This window comes from Amblyomma maculatum, chromosome 1 (genome assembly GCF_055883805.1).
Source record: "Amblyomma maculatum isolate TAMU_Amacu chromosome 1, ASM5588380v1, whole genome shotgun sequence".
NCBI lineage: Eukaryota > Metazoa > Arthropoda > Arachnida > Ixodida > Ixodidae > Amblyomma > Amblyomma maculatum.
In genome coordinates, this window is record NC_139344.1 from 243,920,318 (window position 1) to 243,930,634 (window position 10,317).

Genomic DNA, 10,317 nt, shown 5'->3' on the forward strand with positions numbered 1-10,317 from the left:
CAATCCACGCTTTTTTTTTTCTCTGTGTGCTCGCGCACCGCCGTCTGCATGCGAGCCCGCGAGGCCCGCGCAGTCGCACAGTCGGCGCTCGCTCAGTCACGACACGCAAGCCGTGACGTAGAGTCACGTGAGAGAAGCGAGCGCTCTCACTGGTCTATCTTTCGTGGGGCGGAGTCCGTCGTTTGCCGGACGGCGGCACCATGGAGCGAAACTCCGCGGCGCCGGCCACCTGATTTCGGGGAGTACTGGCACCATTAACTCTACTCCTCTGTCAAACGCCGGCGCCACGGAGACGACGGAGGAGGTATTTATAAGGCCGGGCGACCTTTTGCATAACTGGGCAAGTGATATGACAGTATGGTAATTAATGTGTGACAGAGAAAATAGCGGCACAAATGAAGGGGTTAGTGATAGGACGAGTCGCAATGCGCATGTACGCCAACAAGGATCCGCTATAACTTCTGCCGATGGGAGTCATTAACGCGAATGAGTCATGCCCTCCAAGGCGCAGCATAAGCGTCCTTGAAGTTTTTATTTTGCTATAGCTAACTAAGGAAATAACAATTCGCGCAATGCTGGTTATTGTTGTAGCATTTATTTGTACCGTGTCATTTTCCCTTGTTGAGCAAGACTCATACGATAAATAAAAAATCAGGACCGCTGACAGATTTTATTCTTTAAGAGCACGTTTATAAAAAATTGCACGCAATAGTACCTTGCATGCGTGCTGTGTTAGGGTTGAATGGTTCCTTAAAGTACTGGCGGGGAAAGGGTTCTTCCTTTAGGGAAAAAAAAAAGACAAACATGACTGAATCATTGGCCTTAATTTTGTTTCATTCATATATTTCAAATAATGCGCAATTTGGCGTGTTAGGAGGAACGGAAAAGGTGCACAAACTTTCAAGTAGCAGCTCATTTCTCGCATTTGAAGAATAACAAAATCGAAAAAAAAAAAGTTCCAAGTACTCCTGGTCCAGAGAACCGTGCGCACTGAGTCACACTGTGTATGAATCATTTGTCATAGGCTGCAACTTCGTCGAATCATTGTTTGGCTTCCCGGAAGCTAATTTTCTTGGCGACCAGAACTTCATACTCGGCGTAACTGAACTCCTGGCCACACACACTTGTAGGACGGGTGGACCTTGCCGGGAATCAACATTCCTTCGTGGCGAGCACGGCCGACGTAGAGCTGCTCACCAGAGGCGGCCTTGCCTCCTGGAAGGGCTCCGCTCGGCACTGAGCCACCAGAATCTGGTACCTATTCTAGTGAAGCACCTTCAGAGACGAGCGCCTGCGAAAGAGAATTGAGATAAGGGAGGCAACGACGTACCTTTCATTTCGCTGCGCACTAACGGTTGTTCATGCATCGTTAAGAAATATGTTTCTCATCCACGGCGGCTCAAAGAATCAGCTCAGCTCCTCAATTTCTCAACCGTATTTGAATAAGGTTTGCCCTTGTAGATTACCGCCTTGATTTGCGGCACAAAAAGTCGCCATTTTTTATCATTTTATTTCACAAGCTTTCCATAGCGTCGAATGTGCTTGCCAGACGGGAGTAATTTAAAACTTCGACGTCGTGAGTGCGAATTCTGGATTCGTGCGATGACTTCGACTGGCATTTGTCCGACACTATACTTGTGGTTTTCTTTCTACACTTGTAAGGCTATCTTTCACTCTGCGCCAGAAGAGGTTGCATATGTGTCAGTGTATATACCCTGGTCACTGATGATGCATTAAGCAAAATATTTTTCACAAGTGTAAGGTTATTCTTCAAGCGAGAGTTACGTTATCCGCAGATTGAAGTCAGGTGGTGGTCGTGTATTGCATGCGAAAACGACTTCATGAATTCATTCAGGAGAAATATTCACGTGTTGCGCCGACGACCGTCACGCATTCGCATTAGGACGGTCTCGGCTTCTTATTTGGTGTTATTTCGCGTCAATGACGATGGCTGGCACTTCGCTTTCGCGGACAACTTTCTCGCGGTGCGAACATAGTGCTCGAAACCCACGGTGGCGCAAAATGCAACACCAGACACAGCCAATAGAAGGTTTACGTTTTCCGAAGTGCGACTAAAGAACTTGCTAAATGGTTCGAGCAATAATACTTTTGTTGATAAAATATTTGCTCTGAAAGTGTGTCTGTTAAGCGCAAAAAAAAAAACTGCTTTCAGGGGTGTGCAATAATTGACCTAAAGGAGAGGAGGGCTCTCTAATTTCGGGCAAATTTTACTTTCCTGCTTCTCAGTTCACTTGTCGTAAATTGTAACCAGCATATCGAATGTGATATCATTTGCGATTGTAAAGAAAAGTTTATGCATTATTTGAGCCAAAAATCGTTGTTCTGCAATCGGTAGTGCACCGGTCCATGATGCTTAGGAGGCCCACGGTGGCTGCAGAGGTCTTTTGGGAAGCTTTAACCGACGCTGGCGCCCTCTTTCCTTCTAGGGACTAGTAAGGAACTCAACGTCTTTTCCCAGTTCAAAATCTGCCAATAAAAATATATACATCACTCGAAGAAGTCAGCCTAGATGGACTTCGATTTACGGCTCATATTCTTTCCATGGGTGCATCTATAGACACCTGATCAGCTCACTGCCTAGTTGGTGGACGGCCGTCTGCGATCCTGAGCAATTCGAAGGTGCCGCTCCATACTCGTGCCCGTAGAATTACATTCCAGGTATTACTGTCACGGCGAATCACCTCCTTACGTGCTACGTAAGGTTTTACTGTGTGAGTTGCCACTGTGGAGCTGTTCGCTAATTGCGTCGTTGGCATGAAGCCTTCGCAGTGTACTTACTGCATGGTCAGGCCTTTTTGTAACTGTAATGCGGCGGCCACCCAATAGCGTGACCTTGCGTTTATTGTGAAGCAGCGAACGCCAACGCTTTAGTATACTTACTTTTCATGTCACTATAGTAATTTATAGATTTCATAAAAAATTGTTCTTCATTGGAAAACTACTTCGCGGACGCTTTGTTAAGCGCGCATGTAAACATGATGCGGTTGTTGGAGGCTTCGACTTGTGAATTTGTAAAATACGCTGGCAAAAGGCATTTTGTCGCGAGAGCGTAAAGCTGATGGATAATGTGAAGTTGTTGCTTTTGATAAAGAAACTTCTCCTCCTCGCTCCGATTCGGCATTGGTTGTCATTGCAACGCTTCCCATGGTATGCCAGTGTCTGTATCTGGAGCAAGGTTCATTCAATATTATGTTTCCCTTTGGTCACGTACCAACTTTGCAGAAAGTAGCCGGGCTACACGGTTTGCTTTTCTCGCATACTGTGGAGTCCCTGCGGCTTCCCCAAAGATGAAACGGTCTTAAAAATTGAGAACAGCGGTTCCCCTTACCTTTTAAAGATTTAGAGCTCCAAGTGCCCGGTGGCATGACTGCTCCCCTGTACGGCTTGGAAATATACCATGCAGCTTCGTTACTTTGGCAAACACGCGTTGCGTACTCATAAATTCTAAACAAGTGCATGTTTCAATGAGATGTTATTTATGAACGCCTATTCTTTCGCCTATCGTAGGATTCCACTACAGCTAGCTATGCATCTAGGAGGCTTGTAACGGATTGCTTTTTACCGTCAAGAAAGTTCTCCATTGGATGTATTTACAGCTGTTTTAACAACGCGGTCCAAGCGCAGGAGAAGTTTTAAGGAAAAACCTTGCTGCACATCGAGAGGTTGCAGAGGATTATATTATTTCCATCGATCATTTCATAACTGTGTCTTAAAATGTTCGACATTTGCAGAGGAATGTATTATTTCCATCAATCATTTCATAACTATGCCTAACATGTTCGACATTTGTGTATAATTAAAATTGATGCATAAATATGTTCGACCTGGCAGGGAGTCTAAAGTACGGCAGATATATAGGGACCGGGCGCCCGTTGTATGGCGCCACCGTCGCCTCGGTGGAACAGCGCCGCCCGCGGCGGAGTGCCGAAACAGAGGAATGCCGAGGCAACTGAGCGGCGCAGTCGTTTCCGTTCTGCAAGTCGTTTTTGAGCCTGTCCCTACCCGTCGTTTTGCGGTGTGGCTTTGAGAGCTTTGAGCTGCTTTGAGTAATCGCAAGGAGTATTTTTTGGCTGGGAAATCTTGAAAAAGAAAAGGGCCGTTCTCGGCAGGGCGTGCGTGTTTTTTTTTTTTTTTTTTTTAAACCGCCCGGCGCATGGTATTTCTGTTATATACTCGAAAATGCCGCGCGCGTGATTTCACCATGCGCGAGGAACACCTTCGTTAGGCACTTGTTAAGGCAACTTCGAAGACGGAAATTGCGCCTGCACTGCGCGTCCATCTTATATTAGGTCTAGTCAAAACCTGCCTGAAGATTAAATACCGCCAAGCCGTGTAGCCGTGGCGCCGTAGTAGTGGTAGTTGTAATGGTCAGCGTTCATGTAAAATGAAAAAGATGCTGCACCTGCCTTTTTTGGTAATAGCTAGGCTCAAATGATTCAGAGTAGAATAGTAGCAAATGACATTCCAGCTTCAACCTTGTAACGAGAGCTGTAAATTAGAAAAATAAACAAGCAAGACAAAAGTAGGATCTTATTAATGGTTGGAATAGCGAACATATACTTCCCGGACTTCCTGCACAATTATGCTACAATTAATAGCTCATTGAACCCGGCCTTGAGACTATCAAACTTAATCATAATATAAGCCAAATGAGTAATACCACCTCAGCATCATGTTCTCTCAGCGCAGGAAGTTCAATGCGATTGACCGCACGTGCCTTGAACATCTGAAGGCAATAGTCCAATACTGTCAAACTGTTAAATACAATCGAAACAAAACACACACAGTGTGATGTGTTGTAAGATAAGCCACCGTCAATTAAGAGAGCGTTCTACTGTTAAATGAATCCCTCTGATGGCTCGTTCGCTAAGGTGGTCTACTTTCTCAGCGTACCACGAACTTGCGGGGCCGATACCTAGCTGACCTCGATACCTGATGAGTGTGAGGGGACACGACCATGTATGTAGTTTTATATTTGCACCTAAAGGAATCCGGATAACTGAAAGCCATTCCTTTTATAATTTTGTCACTGCAGCTTGCCGGACTGCTGCTAAATCTGCTTACATTGGCCATAGAAGCAATTTCTGAGAGAGGTAAAACGGTCTTGTCATACTACGCCACAATCAGGAAATCTCACGTTCACTAAAACGCCGATGAGAAACACATGTATTTAGGCGGGCCAGGAAATGGACGCTGCTGAGAAAATGCGTAAAGCCGTGTCAGGTGCAACGTGAATGCGAAAAACAACTGCTACACGGCCTTCGAAATAAAAAAAAAATGCTATGTTTATGCTGGTTTCCACAAATTAAATTGTATTTTTTTTCTTGTTTGACTTTTATATGAAGCCGATGGCAGATTTTATGACCATGCGGTATTGGTTGAGCTGTGAAATGAGTGATTTTATTAGGCGAAATGGACAAGCCACAAACAAATGTTAACAAATTAGAAGAGTATCAACGCAGAGCTCTCAGCGCATTTTCATTCGTTGAAAAACGAAGAGGAAAAATGACTAGATCATGGTAATAGGAATTGTTCATGTCTCCTATCTGCTCTTTCTGTTAAGAGAAAAAAGTAAATTATCTTTGACTATGTCAGCGAAAGTATCTGCACAAACATTGTCTCTGCCCATCACTGAAGTCGTAACGCAGCCCGAACGACGATGGTGGAGCTGCCTTTTCTTTTCCGTGCTGGGGTTTTCTTGTACACAGGCGGGGAAATGCTAACGTTGCAACTTACGCTGTTGGGTTACTTCGATTTCCAATTGTCAATAAAGTGACTACAGATGAAGGAGTGCGGCTTCGACTCCGAGACTCTCGTGCCGTCACTCCTGGGGAACAGAAGGCACTCAGCATCCGGTAGCAAGCGGAATTTTAAAAATTCGCCACTTTCCATGACCACACAGTAACCAGATACGTAGATTCGTGCCTTTGCCTTTCAAATAATCATGCTTCGGTCACCCGCCACTCATGCTTCTGTGCAAACCCGTAGAAATGATTCGACTTATGAACGTCCGACGAGTCTGCGTGGCTGCCAGCGGAGTCAACAACGCACCACGTTTCGCCTGCCTTGTTTGGCCAGACTTCATTTCACTGGACATATTCACACAACTAGCCCAACTTTCTGTTCTCTTGAGGATATATTCACGCACAACGTCATCTAAGCCTTACGATTTACAATTTCCACACAAACCAACGACAAACAGTATACGCTCCAATGCGCTGGCAATGCGCCGGCCTCGGCCGGCGCATTCCGGCGATTGAGCGATGCGCCGAGAGGCGGCGCTATCCGTTCAGCTGTCCGGTCCCTATACGACTGCAATATAGAACAGTGACTGTGGGTCCTTTCACATTCTGAAGGGTATGTGTCGATGCAGTTTGTACCTATACAAACATCCCCTTCATGATGTCGGAGCTGTCACTGCCGTTCTGCGGTACCGGCAATGATGACAATAAATGCGCACAGCTGATGCTTTATATAAGGTCCAGCATTCTGGAACAGTTAACTGTAATTCAACTGTGGGATATTATAAGCTACTGTTATGAAAATGTTGATGGGATTAATGCAAGCTTGCAAAGCATGCGAAAATTTGCTTCTAAAGTTTATCTTTTCATTTGCTCGCAACGAGTCATTAAACCTGACATAGAAAACAAATGGATAGCATTTTTATAACTATGTGGGCTAGGTACCTGTTGGATATTGCAAAATGCTTCTTATGAGCATATTGATATAAATTGTTTAAGCTTCCAATGTGCGTAGAAAAAATTTGCTTATAAAATTTCTTCTGCGCCCAAAATGAGTTGTTCGTTTCTAAATAATTGTGACACAGCTGTGTAGTATTATAAGATGCCTTTCTGAGCATCTTGATAGAAATGATCTATAGATGCGTGCCAAAGTACTGGTCCTGAAGTCTGTCCAGCACCCACAAAAAATAGAAAAGCAGTGGGGCGCGTTTTTAAAAACTAACTGCAAAATAACTTAGATCCTGCCGAGAGAAGGTCTGCAGGTATACTGATTGCTATTGTAATGTTAAACAATACGCGAAAAAAAATTACGTTTGAGAATCCTTTCCCAGAAAATATCCAAAATTACTGAGTATGTGATGTTAACGATATCTTAAGCACCATATTTCGGGGCAGGCGAAACGCGAAAACTTCTCTCTCTAGTACGATGTCAGGACATCTTGAAGAAATCCAGGCCTTTGAAAAAAATACCTAGCCTTCCAGTTCGACGCCTCTCCCATAATGCCTCCGTGCAACTTTGGAAGACGTTAAACCAAACCCACTATTGCTAAATTGCATGCGCAATAGTGTAGAGTAGCAGGCCAGATCCTAATCATTCCGGCCAACCTCTCTGCCAATAAACATATCTATCCACATGCGCGGACCGATTCCCGTATAACAAAATGGCAGCGTTATTAACGTCGAGAGGGCAGCTCCACTGGGTTGATTTCAGTTGTTTATCACCATGGTAAAGACATTCTACATCATTATATTTGCACACCAGATAGTGCAAGGAGCCCGGACATTGATGGCAGTGTGCTGACCTGGTAGTCAGTGTAGGGGAACTCCTTTCCACCATAGGGTACGAAACAGAGGCCTTGGGAGCGGACCACCTTGCCAGGTATGACGTCATTGCCGTGCACGGCGCGTCCAACGTATACAACCTCGCCTTTCTCCTCCCCGCCAGCCACTGCGTTCTCTGGTATCTGTTGTCCGTGGAAAAACTTCCAGCGGCACAGCGCCGTATAGTCGGTCGCTGCGAAGACATTTCAGAAGTCTTATTACAATCACTGGTAAGAAGGGGAGCACGCCTAGTAGCATATCTACAGTTTGAACTCGAGAATGCGGCCGTCATCTCTATGAAACGGAGAGTAGCAACGGGCATGATACAAGCTATTTCAGTCTAGTTCAATACAACTTCTGCTGTTTATGTCATAGGTATATTATTAGGCTGGTCATTATTATTCAATATGTTATTCACTGTGTAAAACAGTCGAACACAGGGAATGGACCTGAAATAGAATAAGGCAAGCAGCTGCAACCACAAAGGGAGGCAGCGCCTGTCATACTCGAGATATGAGAAGGGATAAGGTAAGCTATATCGATAGAATAGAAGGAGAGTTAAAATTAGACTGGAAAAATAAGTTACAGATGCCCTCATAGCACGAAGGCCACATAAAAGGAAGGTGCACTGTGCATTGTAGGCACACCCGCCCGACAACGGGGGCACTACCTTGAAGAGTAAGAAAATATTAACACAGACGGGATGATGGCGTTTCCATCGTACCAGCAGCTTTGCAGTTAACCAACAAATGCTACACGGACTTGGGTAAAAGGAAGTCTAACTTACGTCCGCAGCTGGCCATGCCGCTTCAGTCGGAATAATGCGTTTTTCGCTGGCAGAGTGAATTCACTCGCGACATTATGCCCTTATATATAATGGCGGCCAGATGCGACTTCGAATTCGACATTTAAATTTTGCAAATAAACATTGTTTTAATGAAATTTTTACACGATATTAAGCTTATTATGAAAACAATAAAAATTGGTTTGATATCCACGACACCACTTGTGCTCGAAGTGGTAAAAAGAGACCAATAAATGATGAAGGTGATACTCGATGCAGTGACTTACAAATGAGTTCACCTGCTATATCGAAAGTGTGCAAGAAATTTCTAAAACGTTAAAGAAGGACACTCTCACTGAAGACTCATTTCAAGCCCTATGTAGCGACCCATTGAGGCTCTCTTCGGGAAAGTAAGCTTAATGTGCGGAAGGTAACAACATATGCTATAGATGCGAGGGCCGTAACAGCTAGCGCCACATGACTACATTGTCAAGACGGACGTTTCATCTAAAAGCAAAATCAAGGCACTGAAGGAAGTGATGGCATCTCCTACCATCCCATTTCCCACTGTCACATATTTCGATTTACCTTACGTCGCTGGATATACCGTTTAGTTAATCAACTTCGGGTGTGACACTTGCGCTATTCTTCTTGAAACTAGCGAAAGAAGCAGCCCCATGTAGTACACTCTTCTACGAGAACAATATTCTAGTGGACTGCATTATCCGAAACCAGAGCTTGTTGCCCTTGGACAAGCTTTTTTTGCTTTCGAAAAAGCTGCCGTGCACCTACTACACACAAATGTTTTCGAAGTACTTAACATCCTGATTCAGTCAGCATTTCAGAATTCAACTCTGAGTTGCCCGAAAAGAATGGACAACAGCTATGTTATTCGGTCCGCTTTTTTTATATTTCACAAATTTCTCGGAACTCTTCTTCTCAATTAATTATACCAGGAAAGTGACAGAGAAGACTGAGAGGCCAACTCCTTATGTGCACAAGCCGTGCAGGAAGATTTTGAGACTGAATTTTCTAGACGCAGGTCGCATTTTGATGAATTGATGAATATGTAGTGCAATGTGTAACTTTGAAGGACATAATTTTTTTTTTTTTTTATTGTTTGCTGCTCTTTTCGATTCTGCTAAACTGTTTATGCCCGTTTCCTTGATTAAAGGTAGTCGCGAGACTGCATATACATCTTCGGTCTTTCAACCGACTAATATATTTTGAACGAAGCTAGAACAGGCCACTCCACTAGACAAGGGAAATTTTAACTATATGAGTAAATTTTTGTCCTTTACTCTGAATCTGAGACGCGCCATGAATTTTCGCTGGTGCCTCTTTTGATCTAAACGAAAACGGTAGCGGTTGACAGAATCTCCACCCAGCAGTTCATCATGTACTCACGTCAGGTCGCGCTACACCTGCTTAAAACATTCAAAGGTACATTGCATAGCCTGGCAAATTTACTTTTCTAAAAACGTAGGGGTAAAAAATGTTGAAGTGTACCCGAAGCTGCATTCCACCGTGCACGGCCGCACTGACGAAGGAGCGCGCGCTTGAGCGGATGGTTGACTGTATTTTATTCCTCGTACACGATAAATGTTCGATGTTGATTACGGACTTTGTATAAACCATAAGAGGCGTGCCTGAGCACGGCCGGTCTCGAAGGAGAGCGCGCTTCTCTCCTCTTACGGCCTCTCCAATGGGGTATGTTTACACCGCCCGCCGCGCCTTTCAATCCTCTTTCCTTTCGCCTTTCCAATCGCCTTTCAATCAAAGTCTAATCTGGAGTCAATGATTTCAATTCGAGCATATTAGATAGTCTCGAGAGCTAAATTAAATGTTTCAGAGAGCAACTCATGCACTTAGGTCCTGGACCCATTTACAAAGGAGCAGCAGACGTTAGCTGCAGAGTAGGATAAAAAAATTTACACATTATTTAAAAAA

The 10,317-nt window shown here is 44.4% G+C and overlaps 1 pseudogene across 1 annotated transcript; it reads right to left on the reverse strand.

Moving 5' to 3' along the window:
• Positions 1-811: 811 nt before the first annotated feature.
• LOC146206098 (pfs47 receptor-like) lies at positions 812-7,789 on the reverse strand (annotated as a pseudogene). Its single transcript, XR_014708412.1, has 2 exons — positions 7,565-7,789; positions 812-1,291 (listed from the first exon to the last, which is right to left on the reverse strand). The product of XR_014708412.1 is annotated as a pfs47 receptor-like (transcript).
• Between the last annotated feature and the right edge of the window lie 2,528 nt (positions 7,790-10,317).